This window comes from Hypomesus nipponensis, chromosome 4, assembly GCF_054491055.1.
Source record: "Hypomesus nipponensis isolate SF chromosome 4, ASM5449105v1, whole genome shotgun sequence".
NCBI lineage: Eukaryota > Metazoa > Chordata > Actinopteri > Osmeriformes > Osmeridae > Hypomesus > Hypomesus nipponensis.
In genome coordinates this window covers 129779-143460 of record NC_140364.1, presented here as the reverse complement: position 1 = coordinate 143460, position 13682 = coordinate 129779, and the positions used below count along the sequence as shown (strand labels likewise).

At 58.9% G+C, this 13682-nt stretch overlaps 12 non-coding genes and 2 pseudogenes across 12 annotated transcripts; all 14 read left to right on the top strand.

Moving 5' to 3' along the window:
- Positions 1 to 825: 825 nt before the first annotated feature.
- Positions 826 to 1028, top strand: LOC146292630 (U2 spliceosomal RNA; annotated as a pseudogene).
- Positions 1029 to 1560: 532 nt separating this feature from the next.
- On the top strand, positions 1561 to 1679 carry LOC146292629 (U5 spliceosomal RNA). The gene has a single exon (XR_014754592.1). It is a non-coding gene; the product is annotated as a U5 spliceosomal RNA (small nuclear RNA).
- A 734-nt stretch (positions 1680 to 2413) lies between these two features.
- LOC146292628 (U2 spliceosomal RNA) lies at positions 2414 to 2604 on the top strand. The gene has a single exon (XR_014754697.1). It is a non-coding gene; the product is annotated as a U2 spliceosomal RNA (small nuclear RNA).
- Positions 2605 to 3125: 521 nt separating this feature from the next.
- On the top strand, positions 3126 to 3244 carry LOC146292627 (U5 spliceosomal RNA). Its single transcript, XR_014754591.1, has one exon. It is a non-coding gene; the product is annotated as a U5 spliceosomal RNA (small nuclear RNA).
- Positions 3245 to 4678: 1434 nt separating this feature from the next.
- On the top strand, positions 4679 to 4878 carry LOC146292626 (U2 spliceosomal RNA). Its single transcript, XR_014754778.1, has one exon. It is a non-coding gene; the product is annotated as a U2 spliceosomal RNA (small nuclear RNA).
- Positions 4879 to 5415: 537 nt separating this feature from the next.
- Positions 5416 to 5534, top strand: LOC146292625 (U5 spliceosomal RNA). The gene has a single exon (XR_014754590.1). It is a non-coding gene; the product is annotated as a U5 spliceosomal RNA (small nuclear RNA).
- Positions 5535 to 6285: 751 nt separating this feature from the next.
- On the top strand, positions 6286 to 6476 carry LOC146292624 (U2 spliceosomal RNA). Its single transcript, XR_014754696.1, has one exon. It is a non-coding gene; the product is annotated as a U2 spliceosomal RNA (small nuclear RNA).
- A 528-nt stretch (positions 6477 to 7004) lies between these two features.
- LOC146292623 (U5 spliceosomal RNA) lies at positions 7005 to 7123 on the top strand. The gene has a single exon (XR_014754589.1). It is a non-coding gene; the product is annotated as a U5 spliceosomal RNA (small nuclear RNA).
- A 1417-nt stretch (positions 7124 to 8540) lies between these two features.
- On the top strand, positions 8541 to 8742 carry LOC146292622 (U2 spliceosomal RNA; annotated as a pseudogene).
- Positions 8743 to 9274: 532 nt separating this feature from the next.
- On the top strand, positions 9275 to 9393 carry LOC146292621 (U5 spliceosomal RNA). The gene has a single exon (XR_014754588.1). It is a non-coding gene; the product is annotated as a U5 spliceosomal RNA (small nuclear RNA).
- A 751-nt stretch (positions 9394 to 10144) lies between these two features.
- LOC146292620 (U2 spliceosomal RNA) lies at positions 10145 to 10335 on the top strand. The gene has a single exon (XR_014754695.1). It is a non-coding gene; the product is annotated as a U2 spliceosomal RNA (small nuclear RNA).
- A 522-nt stretch (positions 10336 to 10857) lies between these two features.
- LOC146292619 (U5 spliceosomal RNA) lies at positions 10858 to 10976 on the top strand. Its single transcript, XR_014754586.1, has one exon. It is a non-coding gene; the product is annotated as a U5 spliceosomal RNA (small nuclear RNA).
- A 751-nt stretch (positions 10977 to 11727) lies between these two features.
- Positions 11728 to 11918, top strand: LOC146292618 (U2 spliceosomal RNA). Its single transcript, XR_014754694.1, has one exon. It is a non-coding gene; the product is annotated as a U2 spliceosomal RNA (small nuclear RNA).
- A 519-nt stretch (positions 11919 to 12437) lies between these two features.
- On the top strand, positions 12438 to 12556 carry LOC146292617 (U5 spliceosomal RNA). The gene has a single exon (XR_014754585.1). It is a non-coding gene; the product is annotated as a U5 spliceosomal RNA (small nuclear RNA).
- Positions 12557 to 13682: the final 1126 nt, after the last annotated feature.

Below are 13682 nucleotides of genomic sequence, written 5' to 3'. Positions count from 1 at the left end.
CCTCCGTGGCCCGCTTGGCCTTTGCTTTTAGCTGCCGTCTTCTCGGTCCCCGCCGCCGCCGCTTCTTCTTCTTCCCCTGCGGCGTCGGCGTTTCCTTTTGGCTTCCGTCGTCGGGGCCGTTCTCGGTCCGGCGGTCGCCAGAGCGGCCGGCGCCCAAACGTCCCGGCCGGCGCACGGAGGCCCCGCGCGCGGGGGGCGCGGAGCAGTGCGGGTCATCGCTTCTCGGCCTTTTGGCTCAGATCAAGTGAGTGGCTGTCCTTAATTGGACAGCCATTGGCCCTCCCCCGTCGATACCGGAGCGCCTGATAGGGTTTCGGTGACGGAGGAGGGTCGGAGCGGTCGCCTGCCTGGGGGCTTCGGCCCCGACGCCAGGCGGGGACTTGTCCCCAAATTCAGAGTGTTGGGCGTTTCGGCGCCCAACACTGCTGGTAACCCAGAGGTGGGCCAGGCCACCTGAGGGCGAATGGACCGACGGACGGACTGATGGCCGGACCCGAGGAACGGAACAGAAACCTCGCCGAAGGGCAGCCTGGGAGCAGTGGCATAGGGATGGGCCTTCCCAGGGGCCGTCGCGACAGAAGGCAGCGGGCTAGTCGCTTGACTCCACTGGCGAGGAAGATCGGGAGGAGAGGGAGACGGAGTCACCAAGGGCGGGCTTGAGTGGACTTTTGTCGGGCCTCGGACTCCCACTTGTAACCCCCTAGTGGGGCAATTGTAATGTGCGCCCTTTTGGGTCCTTGTATTGTACGCCCTTTGGGTAACCTGTATGTGTTGACTGTCTTGTATTGATGTGTCTTTTAGAAACGTTTTTAGAATTTGATAAATACTTCTTTTTCTTTTTTTTTTAGAAGAAAAAAAAAAAAAAAAAAAAAAAATCTGTTCTTATCAGTTTAATATCTGATACGTCCTCCATGCGAGGACAACATATTAAACGGATTTTTGCCACAGGGAGTCGGAACAGGGGCTCGCTCCGTCCGCTCCGCGCATCGCCCCGGTATTGCAGCGCCTCCGGGAAGGGTGCACTCTTTCTAAGCGTGTCAAAGGGAAAAAACGAGGGAGTGAGCGATTGGGGTTGGGGCTGGGGTTTTTGGGGTTGGGGCTGGGGTTTTTGGGGTTGGGGCTTGGGTTTTTGTGGCGATGAGGTGAAAAAAGGGGTTTGACGCGCGGCGGAGGCGGCGGAGGCGGCGGAGGCGGCGGAGCCCCGTCGGCCGGCGGCGTTTTCCCGCCCTTTTAGATATAAAAAAAAAAAAAAAAAAAAACCTGAAGTGAGGTGAGTGACTTGAAATGGGGGAGACAGTGAGTGAGTGAGTGAGTGAGTGAGTGAGTGAGTGAGTGAGTGAGTGAGTGAGTGAGAGTGAAAGAGAGAGAGAGTGAAAGAGAGAGAGTGAAAGAGAGAGAGTGAAAGAGAGAGAGTGAAAGAGAGAGAGAGTGAAAGCCCCTTTGCGGCCGGTGGCGTTTCCACGCCTTTTCCCGGAAAGGAAGGACGCCGCCGCGGACGAGCGAGCCAGGGCCAACGGAGGGGTCGGGAGCGGGCCGTTTGGGCGGTTTCAAAAAAAACGGTCACTCTGGCTCCCCTTCAGCACGCACAAGCCTTTCGCCTTTTACTAAAGACTTCCGTGGAGGGGAGCGCCGACGAGCGGGACGTGGTATTTTTGGTCGGCTTTGCCCGAGGGAGGGCAGAGCCTGATGGATTTGTGAGGAAAAAAAGCAGGGTAAGGTTAGCGTTGGGTGGCTGGGTGGGTGGGTGGGTGGGTGCGTGCGTGCGTGCGTGCAGGTCTTTTTGTCTTCCTTTTTCCTCTGCTTAATCCCGATCCCTTGGCCTTTTGGTCCCTGCTCCTTCCGTGGCCCGCTGGGCCTCTTGGTCCCTGCTTCCTCTTGGTCCCTGCTTCTTCTTGGTCCTCTTGGTCCCTGCTTCCTCTTGGTCCCTGCTTCCTCTTGGTCCCTGCTTCTTCTTGGTCCTCTTGGTCCCTGCTTCCTCTTGGTCCCTGCTTCCTCTTGGTCCCTGCTTCTTCTTGGTCCTCTTGGTCCCTGCTTCCTCTTGGTCCCTGCTTCCTCTTGGTCCCTGCTTCCTCTTGGTCCCTGCTTCCTCTTGGTCCCTGCTTCTTCTTGGTCCTCTTGGTCCCTGCTTCCTCTTGGTCCCTGCTTCCTCTTGGTCCCTGCTTCCTCTTGGTCCCTGCTTCCTCTTGGTCCCTGCTTCTTCCTCCGTGGCCCGCTTGGCCTTTGCTTTTAGCTGCCGTCTTCTCGGTCCCCGCCGCCGCCGCTTCTTCTTCTTCCCCTGCGGCGTCGGCGTTTCCTTTTGGCTTCCGTCGTCGGGGCCGTTCTCGGTCCGGCGGTCGCCAGAGCGGCCGGCGCCCAAACGTCCCGGCCGGCGCACGGAGGCCCCGCGCGCGGGGGGCGCGGAGCAGTGCGGGTCATCGCTTCTCGGCCTTTTGGCTAAGATCAAGTGTAGTATCTGTTCTTATCAGTTTAATATCTGATACGTCCTCCATGCGAGGACAACATATTAAACGGATTTTTGCCACAGGGAGTCGGAACAGGGGCTCGCTCCGTCCGCTCCGCGCATCGCCCCGGTATTGCAGCGCCTCCGGGAAGGGTGCACTCTTTCTAAGCGTGTCAAAGGGAAAAAACGAGGGAGTGAGCGATTGGGGTTGGGGCTGGGGTTTTTGGGGTTGGGGCTGGGGTTTTTGGGGTTGGGGCTTGGGTTTTTGTGGCGATGAGGTGAAAAAAGGGGTTTGACGCGCGGCGGCGGCGGAGGCGGCGGAGGCGGCGGAGGCGGCGGAGCCCCGTCGGCCGGCGGCGTTTTCCCGCCCTTTTAGATATAAAAAAAAAAAAAAAAAAAACCTGAAGTGAGGTGAGTGACTTGAAATGGGGGAGACAGTGAGTGAGTGAGTGAGTGAGTGAGTGAGTGAGTGAGTGAGAGTGAAAGAGAGAGAGAGTGAAAGAGAGAGAGTGAAAGAGAGAGAGTGAAAGAGAGAGAGTGAAAGAGAGAGAGAGTGAAAGCCCCTTTGCGGCCGGTGGCGTTTCCACGCCTTTTCCCGGAAAGGAAGGACGCCGCCGCGGACGAGCGAGCCAGGGCCAACGGAGGGGTCGGGAGCGGGCCGTTTGGGCGGTTTCAAAAAAAACGGTCACTCTGGCTCCCCTTCAGCACGCACAAGCCTTTCGCCTTTTACTAAAGACTTCCGTGGAGGGGAGCGCCGACGAGCGGGACGTGGTATTTTTGGTCGGCTTTGCCCGAGGGAGGGCAGAGCCTGATGGATTTGTGAGGAAAAAAAGCAGGGTAAGGTTAGCGTTGGGTGGCTGGGTGGGTGGGTGGGTGGGTGGGTGCGTGCGTGCGTGCGTGCAGGTCTTTTTGTCTTCCTTTTTCCTCTGCTTAATCCCGATCCCTTGGCCTTTTGGTCCCTGCTCCTTCCGTGGCCCGCTGGGCCTCTTGGTCCCTGCTTCCTCTTGGTCCCTGCTTCTTCTTGGTCCTCTTGGTCCCTGCTTCCTCTTGGTCCCTGCTTCCTCTTGGTCCCTGCTTCTTCTTGGTCCTCTTGGTCCCTGCTTCCTCTTGGTCCCTGCTTCCTCTTGGTCCCTGCTTCCTCTTGGTCCCTGCTTCCTCTTGGTCCCTGCTTCTTCTTGGTCCTCTTGGTCCCTGCTTCCTCTTGGTCCCTGCTTCCTCTTGGTCCCTGCTTCCTCTTGGTCCCTGCTTCCTCTTGGTCCCTGCTTCCTCTTGGTCCCTGCTTCTTCTTGGTCCTCTTGGTCCCTGCTTCCTCTTGGTCCCTGCTTCCTCTTGGTCCCTGCTTCCTCTTGGTCCCTGCTTCCTCTTGGTCCCTGCTTCCTCTTGGTCCCTGCTTCCTCTTGGTCCCTGCTTCTTCCTCCGTGGCCCGCTTGGCCTTTGCTTTTAGCTGCCGTCTTCTCGGTCCCCGCCGCCGCCGCTTCTTCTTCTTCCCCTGCGGCGTCGGCGTTTCCTTTTGGCTTCCGTCGTCGGGGCCGTTCTCGGTCCGGCGGTCGCCAGAGCGGCCGGCGCCCAAACGTCCCGGCCGGCGCACGGAGGCCCCGCGCGCGGGGGGCGCGGAGCAGTGCGGGTCATCGCTTCTCGGCCTTTTGGCTCAGATCAAGTGAGTGGCTGTCCTTAATTGGACAGCCATTGGCCCTCCCCCGTCGATACCGGAGCGCCTGATAGGGTTTCGGTGACGGAGGAGGGTCGGAGCGGTCGCCTGCCTGGGGGCTTCGGCCCCGACGCCAGGCGGGGACTTGTCCCCAAATTCAGAGTGTTGGGCGTTTCGGCGCCCAACACTGCTGGTAACCCAGAGGTGGGCCAGGCCACCTGAGGGCGAATGGACCGACGGACGGACTGATGGCCGGACCCGAGGAACGGAACAGAAACCTCGCCGAAGGGCAGCCTGGGAGCAGTGGCATAGGGATGGGCCTTCCCAGGGGCCGTCGCGACAGAAGGCAGCGGGCTAGTCGCTTGACTCCACTGGCGAGGAAGATCGGGAGGAGAGGGAGACGGAGTCACCAAGGGCGGGCTTGAGTGGACTTTTGTCGGGCCTCGGACTCCCACTTGTAACCCCCTAGTGGGGCAATTGTAATGTGCGCCCTTTTGGGTCCTTGTATTGTACGCCCTTTGGGTAACCTGTATGTGTTGACTGTCTTGTATTGATGTGTCTTTTAGAAACGTTTTTAGAATTTGATAAATACTTCTTTTTCTTTTTTTTTTAGAAGAAAAAAAAAAAAAAAAAAAAATCTGTTCTTATCAGTTTAATATCTGATACGTCCTCCATGCGAGGACAACATATTAAACGGATTTTTGCCACAGGGAGTCGGAACAGGGGCTCGCTCCGTCCGCTCCGCGCATCGCCCCGGTATTGCAGCGCCTCCGGGAAGGGTGCACTCTTTCTAAGCGTGTCAAAGGGAAAAAACGAGGGAGTGAGCGATTGGGGTTGGGGCTGGGGTTTTTGGGGTTGGGGCTGGGGTTTTTGGGGTTGGGGCTTGGGTTTTTGTGGCGATGAGGTGAAAAAAGGGGTTTGACGCGCGGCGGCGGCGGAGGCGGCGGAGGCGGCGGAGGCGGCGGAGCCCCGTCGGCCGGCGGCGTTTTCCCGCCCTTTTAGATATAAAAAAAAAAAAAAAAAAAACCTGAAGTGAGGTGAGTGACTTGAAATGGGGGAGACAGTGAGTGAGTGAGTGAGTGAGTGAGTGAGTGAGTGAGTGAGTGAGTGAGTGAGTGAGAGTGAAAGAGAGAGAGAGTGAAAGAGAGAGAGTGAAAGAGAGAGAGTGAAAGAGAGAGAGTGAAAGAGAGAGAGAGTGAAAGCCCCTTTGCGGCCGGTGGCGTTTCCACGCCTTTTCCCGGAAAGGAAGGACGCCGCCGCGGACGAGCGAGCCAGGGCCAACGGAGGGGTCGGGAGCGGGCCGTTTGGGCGGTTTCAAAAAAAACGGTCACTCTGGCTCCCCTTCAGCACGCACAAGCCTTTCGCCTTTTACTAAAGACTTCCGTGGAGGGGAGCGCCGACGAGCGGGACGTGGTATTTTTGGTCGGCTTTGCCCGAGGGAGGGCAGAGCCTGATGGATTTGTGAGGAAAAAAAGCAGGGTAAGGTTAGCGTTGGGTGGCTGGGTGGGTGGGTGGGTGGGTGCGTGCGTGCGTGCGTGCAGGTCTTTTTGTCTTCCTTTTTCCTCTGCTTAATCCCGATCCCTTGGCCTTTTGGTCCCTGCTCCTTCCGTGGCCCGCTGGGCCTCTTGGTCCCTGCTTCCTCTTGGTCCCTGCTTCTTCTTGGTCCTCTTGGTCCCTGCTTCCTCTTGGTCCCTGCTTCCTCTTGGTCCCTGCTTCTTCTTGGTCCTCTTGGTCCCTGCTTCCTCTTGGTCCCTGCTTCCTCTTGGTCCCTGCTTCTTCTTGGTCCTCTTGGTCCCTGCTTCCTCTTGGTCCCTGCTTCCTCTTGGTCCCTGCTTCCTCTTGGTCCCTGCTTCCTCTTGGTCCCTGCTTCTTCTTGGTCCTCTTGGTCCCTGCTTCCTCTTGGTCCCTGCTTCCTCTTGGTCCCTGCTTCCTCTTGGTCCCTGCTTCCTCTTGGTCCCTGCTTCCTCTTGGTCCCTGCTTCTTCCTCCGTGGCCCGCTTGGCCTTTGCTTTTAGCTGCCGTCTTCTCGGTCCCCGCCGCCGCCGCTTCTTCTTCTTCCCCTGCGGCGTCGGCGTTTCCTTTTGGCTTCCGTCGTCGGGGCCGTTCTCGGTCCGGCGGTCGCCAGAGCGGCCGGCGCCCAAACGTCCCGGCCGGCGCACGGAGGCCCCGCGCGCGGGGGGCGCGGAGCAGTGCGGGTCATCGCTTCTCGGCCTTTTGGCTAAGATCAAGTGTAGTATCTGTTCTTATCAGTTTAATATCTGATACGTCCTCCATGCGAGGACAACATATTAAACGGATTTTTGCCACAGGGAGTCGGAACAGGGGCTCGCTCCGTCCGCTCCGCGCATCGCCCCGGTATTGCAGCGCCTCCGGGAAGGGTGCACTCTTTCTAAGCGTGTCAAAGGGAAAAAACGAGGGAGTGAGCGATTGGGGTTGGGGCTGGGGTTTTTGGGGTTGGGGCTGGGGTTTTTGGGGTTGGGGCTTGGGTTTTTGTGGCGATGAGGTGAAAAAAGGGGTTTGACGCGCGGCGGCGGCGGAGGCGGCGGAGGCGGCGGAGGCGGCGGAGCCCCGTCGGCCGGCGGCGTTTTCCCGCCCTTTTAGATATAAAAAAAAAAAAAAAAAAAAAAACCTGAAGTGAGGTGAGTGACTTGAAATGGGGGAGACAGTGAGTGAGTGAGTGAGTGAGTGAGTGAGTGAGTGAGTGAGTGAGAGTGAAAGAGAGAGAGAGTGAAAGAGAGAGAGTGAAAGAGAGAGAGTGAAAGAGAGAGAGTGAAAGAGAGAGAGAGTGAAAGCCCCTTTGCGGCCGGTGGCGTTTCCACGCCTTTTCCCGGAAAGGAAGGACGCCGCCGCGGACGAGCGAGCCAGGGCCAACGGAGGGGTCGGGAGCGGGCCGTTTGGGCGGTTTCAAAAAAAACGGTCACTCTGGCTCCCCTTCAGCACGCACAAGCCTTTCGCCTTTTACTAAAGACTTCCGTGGAGGGGAGCGCCGACGAGCGGGACGTGGTATTTTTGGTCGGCTTTGCCCGAGGGAGGGCAGAGCCTGATGGATTTGTGAGGAAAAAAAGCAGGGTAAGGTTAGCGTTGGGTGGCTGGGTGGGTGGGTGGGTGGGTGGGTGCGTGCGTGCGTGCGTGCAGGTCTTTTTGTCTTCCTTTTTCCTCTGCTTAATCCCGATCCCTTGGCCTTTTGGTCCCTGCTCCTTCCGTGGCCCGCTGGGCCTCTTGGTCCCTGCTTCCTCTTGGTCCCTGCTTCTTCTTGGTCCTCTTGGTCCCTGCTTCCTCTTGGTCCCTGCTTCCTCTTGGTCCCTGCTTCTTCTTGGTCCTCTTGGTCCCTGCTTCCTCTTGGTCCCTGCTTCCTCTTGGTCCCTGCTTCCTCTTGGTCCCTGCTTCCTCTTGGTCCCTGCTTCTTCTTGGTCCTCTTGGTCCCTGCTTCCTCTTGGTCCCTGCTTCCTCTTGGTCCCTGCTTCCTCTTGGTCCCTGCTTCCTCTTGGTCCCTGCTTCTTCTTGGTCCTCTTGGTCCCTGCTTCCTCTTGGTCCCTGCTTCCTCTTGGTCCCTGCTTCCTCTTGGTCCCTGCTTCCTCTTGGTCCCTGCTTCCTCTTGGTCCCTGCTTCCTCTTGGTCCCTGCTTCTTCCTCCGTGGCCCGCTTGGCCTTTGCTTTTAGCTGCCGTCTTCTCGGTCCCCGCCGCCGCCGCTTCTTCTTCTTCCCCTGCGGCGTCGGCGTTTCCTTTTGGCTTCCGTCGTCGGGGCCGTTCTCGGTCCGGCGGTCGCCAGAGCGGCCGGCGCCCAAACGTCCCGGCCGGCGCACGGAGGCCCCGCGCGCGGGGGGCGCGGAGCAGTGCGGGTCATCGCTTCTCGGCCTTTTGGCTCAGATCAAGTGAGTGGCTGTCCTTAATTGGACAGCCATTGGCCCTCCCCCGTCGATACCGGAGCGCCTGATAGGGTTTCGGTGACGGAGGAGGGTCGGAGCGGTCGCCTGCCTGGGGGCTTCGGCCCCGACGCCAGGCGGGGACTTGTCCCCAAATTCAGAGTGTTGGGCGTTTCGGCGCCCAACACTGCTGGTAACCCAGAGGTGGGCCAGGCCACCTGAGGGCGAATGGACCGACGGACGGACTGATGGCCGGACCCGAGGAACGGAACAGAAACCTCGCCGAAGGGCAGCCTGGGAGCAGTGGCATAGGGATGGGCCTTCCCAGGGGCCGTCGCGACAGAAGGCAGCGGGCTAGTCGCTTGACTCCACTGGCGAGGAAGATCGGGAGGAGAGGGAGACGGAGTCACCAAGGGCGGGCTTGAGTGGACTTTTGTCGGGCCTCGGACTCCCACTTGTAACCCCCTAGTGGGGCAATTGTAATGTGCGCCCTTTTGGGTCCTTGTATTGTACGCCCTTTGGGTAACCTGTATGTGTTGACTGTCTTGTATTGATGTGTCTTTTAGAAACGTTTTTAGAATTTGATAAATACTTCTTTTTCTTTTTTTTTTAGAAGAAAAAAAAAAAAAAAAAAAAAAATCTGTTCTTATCAGTTTAATATCTGATACGTCCTCCATGCGAGGACAACATATTAAACGGATTTTTGCCACAGGGAGTCGGAACAGGGGCTCGCTCCGTCCGCTCCGCGCATCGCCCCGGTATTGCAGCGCCTCCGGGAAGGGTGCACTCTTTCTAAGCGTGTCAAAGGGAAAAAACGAGGGAGTGAGCGATTGGGGTTGGGGCTGGGGTTTTTGGGGTTGGGGCTGGGGTTTTTGGGGTTGGGGCTTGGGTTTTTGTGGCGATGAGGTGAAAAAAGGGGTTTGACGCGCGGCGGCGGCGGAGGCGGCGGAGGCGGCGGAGGCGGCGGAGCCCCGTCGGCCGGCGGCGTTTTCCCGCCCTTTTAGATATAAAAAAAAAAAAAAAAAAACCTGAAGTGAGGTGAGTGACTTGAAATGGGGGAGACAGTGAGTGAGTGAGTGAGTGAGTGAGTGAGTGAGTGAGTGAGTGAGTGAGTGAGAGTGAAAGAGAGAGAGAGTGAAAGAGAGAGAGTGAAAGAGAGAGAGTGAAAGAGAGAGAGTGAAAGAGAGAGAGAGTGAAAGCCCCTTTGCGGCCGGTGGCGTTTCCACGCCTTTTCCCGGAAAGGAAGGACGCCGCCGCGGACGAGCGAGCCAGGGCCAACGGAGGGGTCGGGAGCGGGCCGTTTGGGCGGTTTCAAAAAAAACGGTCACTCTGGCTCCCCTTCAGCACGCACAAGCCTTTCGCCTTTTACTAAAGACTTCCGTGGAGGGGAGCGCCGACGAGCGGGACGTGGTATTTTTGGTCGGCTTTGCCCGAGGGAGGGCAGAGCCTGATGGATTTGTGAGGAAAAAAAGCAGGGTAAGGTTAGCGTTGGGTGGCTGGGTGGGTGGGTGGGTGGGTGCGTGCGTGCGTGCGTGCAGGTCTTTTTGTCTTCCTTTTTCCTCTGCTTAATCCCGATCCCTTGGCCTTTTGGTCCCTGCTCCTTCCGTGGCCCGCTGGGCCTCTTGGTCCCTGCTTCCTCTTGGTCCCTGCTTCTTCTTGGTCCTCTTGGTCCCTGCTTCCTCTTGGTCCCTGCTTCCTCTTGGTCCCTGCTTCTTCTTGGTCCTCTTGGTCCCTGCTTCCTCTTGGTCCCTGCTTCCTCTTGGTCCCTGCTTCTTCTTGGTCCTCTTGGTCCCTGCTTCCTCTTGGTCCCTGCTTCCTCTTGGTCCCTGCTTCCTCTTGGTCCCTGCTTCCTCTTGGTCCCTGCTTCTTCTTGGTCCTCTTGGTCCCTGCTTCCTCTTGGTCCCTGCTTCCTCTTGGTCCCTGCTTCCTCTTGGTCCCTGCTTCCTCTTGGTCCCTGCTTCCTCTTGGTCCCTGCTTCTTCCTCCGTGGCCCGCTTGGCCTTTGCTTTTAGCTGCCGTCTTCTCGGTCCCCGCCGCCGCCGCTTCTTCTTCTTCCCCTGCGGCGTCGGCGTTTCCTTTTGGCTTCCGTCGTCGGGGCCGTTCTCGGTCCGGCGGTCGCCAGAGCGGCCGGCGCCCAAACGTCCCGGCCGGCGCACGGAGGCCCCGCGCGCGGGGGGCGCGGAGCAGTGCGGGTCATCGCTTCTCGGCCTTTTGGCTAAGATCAAGTGTAGTATCTGTTCTTATCAGTTTAATATCTGATACGTCCTCCATGCGAGGACAACATATTAAACGGATTTTTGCCACAGGGAGTCGGAACAGGGGCTCGCTCCGTCCGCTCCGCGCATCGCCCCGGTATTGCAGCGCCTCCGGGAAGGGTGCACTCTTTCTAAGCGTGTCAAAGGGAAAAAACGAGGGAGTGAGCGATTGGGGTTGGGGCTGGGGTTTTTGGGGTTGGGGCTGGGGTTTTTGGGGTTGGGGCTTGGGTTTTTGTGGCGATGAGGTGAAAAAAGGGGTTTGACGCGCGGCGGCGGCGGAGGCGGCGGAGGCGGCGGAGGCGGCGGAGCCCCGTCGGCCGGCGGCGTTTTCCCGCCCTTTTAGATATAAAAAAAAAAAAAAAAAAAAACCTGAAGTGAGGTGAGTGACTTGAAATGGGGGAGACAGTGAGTGAGTGAGTGAGTGAGTGAGTGAGTGAGTGAGTGAGAGTGAAAGAGAGAGAGAGTGAAAGAGAGAGAGTGAAAGAGAGAGAGTGAAAGAGAGAGAGTGAAAGAGAGAGAGAGTGAAAGCCCCTTTGCGGCCGGTGGCGTTTCCACGCCTTTTCCCGGAAAGGAAGGACGCCGCCGCGGACGAGCGAGCCAGGGCCAACGGAGGGGTCGGGAGCGGGCCGTTTGGGCGGTTTCAAAAAAAACGGTCACTCTGGCTCCCCTTCAGCACGCACAAGCCTTTCGCCTTTTACTAAAGACTTCCGTGGAGGGGAGCGCCGACGAGCGGGACGTGGTATTTTTGGTCGGCTTTGCCCGAGGGAGGGCAGAGCCTGATGGATTTGTGAGGAAAAAAAGCAGGGTAAGGTTAGCGTTGGGTGGCTGGGTGGGTGGGTGGGTGGGTGCGTGCGTGCGTGCGTGCAGGTCTTTTTGTCTTCCTTTTTCCTCTGCTTAATCCCGATCCCTTGGCCTTTTGGTCCCTGCTCCTTCCGTGGCCCGCTGGGCCTCTTGGTCCCTGCTTCCTCTTGGTCCCTGCTTCTTCTTGGTCCTCTTGGTCCCTGCTTCCTCTTGGTCCCTGCTTCCTCTTGGTCCCTGCTTCTTCTTGGTCCTCTTGGTCCCTGCTTCCTCTTGGTCCCTGCTTCCTCTTGGTCCCTGCTTCTTCTTGGTCCTCTTGGTCCCTGCTTCCTCTTGGTCCCTGCTTCCTCTTGGTCCCTGCTTCCTCTTGGTCCCTGCTTCCTCTTGGTCCCTGCTTCTTCTTGGTCCTCTTGGTCCCTGCTTCCTCTTGGTCCCTGCTTCCTCTTGGTCCCTGCTTCCTCTTGGTCCCTGCTTCCTCTTGGTCCCTGCTTCCTCTTGGTCCCTGCTTCTTCCTCCGTGGCCCGCTTGGCCTTTGCTTTTAGCTGCCGTCTTCTCGGTCCCCGCCGCCGCCGCTTCTTCTTCTTCCCCTGCGGCGTCGGCGTTTCCTTTTGGCTTCCGTCGTCGGGGCCGTTCTCGGTCCGGCGGTCGCCAGAGCGGCCGGCGCCCAAACGTCCCGGCCGGCGCACGGAGGCCCCGCGCGCGGGGGGCGCGGAGCAGTGCGGGTCATCGCTTCTCGGCCTTTTGGCTAAGATCAAGTGTAGTATCTGTTCTTATCAGTTTAATATCTGATACGTCCTCCATGCGAGGACAACATATTAAACGGATTTTTGCCACAGGGAGTCGGAACAGGGGCTCGCTCCGTCCGCTCCGCGCATCGCCCCGGTATTGCAGCGCCTCCGGGAAGGGTGCACTCTTTCTAAGCGTGTCAAAGGGAAAAAACGAGGGAGTGAGCGATTGGGGTTGGGGCTGGGGTTTTTGGGGTTGGGGCTGGGGTTTTTGGGGTTGGGGCTTGGGTTTTTGTGGCGATGAGGTGAAAAAAGGGGTTTGACGCGCGGCGGCGGCGGAGGCGGCGGAGGCGGCGGAGGCGGCGGAGCCCCGTCGGCCGGCGGCGTTTTCCCGCCCTTTTAGATATAAAAAAAAAAAAAAAAAAAAAACCTGAAGTGAGGTGAGTGACTTGAAATGGGGGAGACAGTGAGTGAGTGAGTGAGTGAGTGAGTGAGTGAGTGAGAGTGAAAGAGAGAGAGAGTGAAAGAGAGAGAGTGAAAGAGAGAGAGTGAAAGAGAGAGAGTGAAAGAGAGAGAGAGTGAAAGCCCCTTTGCGGCCGGTGGCGTTTCCACGCCTTTTCCCGGAAAGGAAGGACGCCGCCGCGGACGAGCGAGCCAGGGCCAACGGAGGGGTCGGGAGCGGGCCGTTTGGGCGGTTTCAAAAAAAACGGTCACTCTGGCTCCCCTTCAGCACGCACAAGCCTTTCGCCTTTTACTAAAGACTTCCGTGGAGGGGAGCGCCGACGAGCGGGACGTGGTATTTTTGGTCGGCTTTGCCCGAGGGAGGGCAGAGCCTGATGGATTTGTGAGGAAAAAAAGCAGGGTAAGGTTAGCGTTGGGTGGCTGGGTGGGTGGGTGGGTGGGTGGGTGCGTGCGTGCGTGCGTGCAGGTCTTTTTGTCTTCCTTTTTCCTCTGCTTAATCCCGATCCCTTGGCCTTTTGGTCCCTGCTCCTTCCGTGGCCCGCTGGGCCTCTTGGTCCCTGCTTCCTCTTGGTCCCTGCTTCTTCTTGGTCCTCTTGGTCCCTGCTTCCTCTTGGTCCCTGCTTCCTCTTGGTCCCTGCTTCTTCTTGGTCCTCTTGGTCCCTGCTTCCTCTTGGTCCCTGCTTCCTCTTGGTCCCTGCTTCCTCTTGGTCCCTGCTTCCTCTTGGTCCCTGCTTCTTCTTGGTCCTCTTGGTCCCTGCTTCCTCTTGGTCCCTGCTTCCTCTTGGTCCCTGCTTCCTCTTGGTCCCTGCTTCCTCTTGGTCCCTGCTTCCTCTTGGTCCCTGCTTCTTCTTGGTCCTCTTGGTCCCTGCTTCCTCTTGGTCCCTGCTTCCTCTTGGTCCCTGCTTCCTCTTGGTCCCTGCTTCCTCTTGGTCCCTGCTTCCTCTTGGTCCCTGCTTCCTCTTGGTCCCTGCTTCTTCCTCCGTGGCCCGCTTGGCCTTTGCTTTTAGCTGCCGTCTTCTCGGTCCCCGCCGCCGCCGCTTCTTCTTCTTCCCCTGCGGCGTCGGCGTTTCCTTTTGGCTTCCGTCGTCGGGGCCGTTCTCGGTCCGGCGGTCGCCAGAGCGGCCGGCGCCCAAACGTCCCGGCCGGCGCACGGAGGCCCCGCGCGCGGGGGGCGCGGAGCAGTGCGGGTCATCGCTTCTCGGCCTTTTGGCTCAGATCAAGTGAGTGGCTGTCCTTAATTGGACAGCCATTGGCCCTCCCCCGTCGATACCGGAGCGCCTGATAGGGTTTCGGTGACGGAGGAGGGTCGGAGCGGTCGCCTGCCTGGGGGCTTCGGCCCCGACGCCAGGCGGGGACTTGTCCCCAAATTCAGAGTGTTGGGCGTTTCGGCGCCCAACACTGCTGGTAACCCAGAGGTGGGCCAGGCCACCTGAGGGCGAATGGACCGACGGACGGACTGATGGCCGGACCCGAGGAACGGAACAGAAACCTCG